We start from the raw sequence: 984 nt of genomic DNA on the forward strand, positions 1-984 counted from the left end.
AATGTCACAGGTCTCACTTCAACGCTAAAAAATCTTTTTATTGCCAGCACTTCCTTCGATTCGGACATAATAGCATTTTCAGAAACATGGTTAAGCTCAACCATATCTGATTTTGAGATATTACCGAATAACTTTATTTTGTTTAGAAATGATCGGCCGACTCGAGGTGGTGGGGTGTTAATTGCCGTTAAAGCCACTCTCCAGTCTGAACTATTCTGTTTTAGTACGCCTACTGACGCTGAGATTGTCTCAGTTAAGGTGTCTTTTCCTACACGGAATATCTATGTAACATGCTCTTATGTCCCACCTTCTTCTGATATTCAAGTTTATATGAATCATATTACTTGTATTAAAGAAGTTTCTTCACACGTGCGGGATAATGACCTATTATTGGTGTTGGGTGATTTTAATTTGCCGAACATCTCTTGGTCATTATTCACTGCTGAAAATTATCTAGTGCCCTCAGCACAGCACGATTTTTTAGACTGCATGCTTGATCTTTCGTTGTTTCAAATCAATTCAATTTCTAATCATATGAATAGAACACTTGAACTTGTATTTGTTAACGACTACCTTATTTCTAATGTGTCTAGGTCACCTCCTTTATCTCTTCCTGAGGATGTCTATCATCCAACTTTAGAGATTGCAATGCTAAATTGTAATCCTTTCATTTCGTGCTCATCAGCCAATAAGCCCCGCTATTGCTTTCGCAAAGGAAATTATTCTTTGCTGAATCAGCTTATTTATTCAACCGATTGGTCTTTCTTATATGACTCAGTTGATATGAATACAGCCATTAATTCTTTTTATATCACCCTAAACTCCCTCTTAGATGTGTGTATTCCTAAGTCAATTCCTTCGACTACTTTTTCAAAACCACCCTGGTTTACTCCCAGATTATCACATCTAAAAAATGTAAAATCCAAATATTTTAAAAAGTTTAAAAAGTCTGGTTCGTGTACAGACTTGGCTAAATATTCCATA

Source organism: Drosophila virilis, unplaced genomic scaffold, assembly GCF_030788295.1.
Source record: "Drosophila virilis strain 15010-1051.87 unplaced genomic scaffold, Dvir_AGI_RSII-ME tig00001568, whole genome shotgun sequence".
Taxonomy (NCBI): Eukaryota; Metazoa; Arthropoda; class Insecta; order Diptera; family Drosophilidae; genus Drosophila; species Drosophila virilis.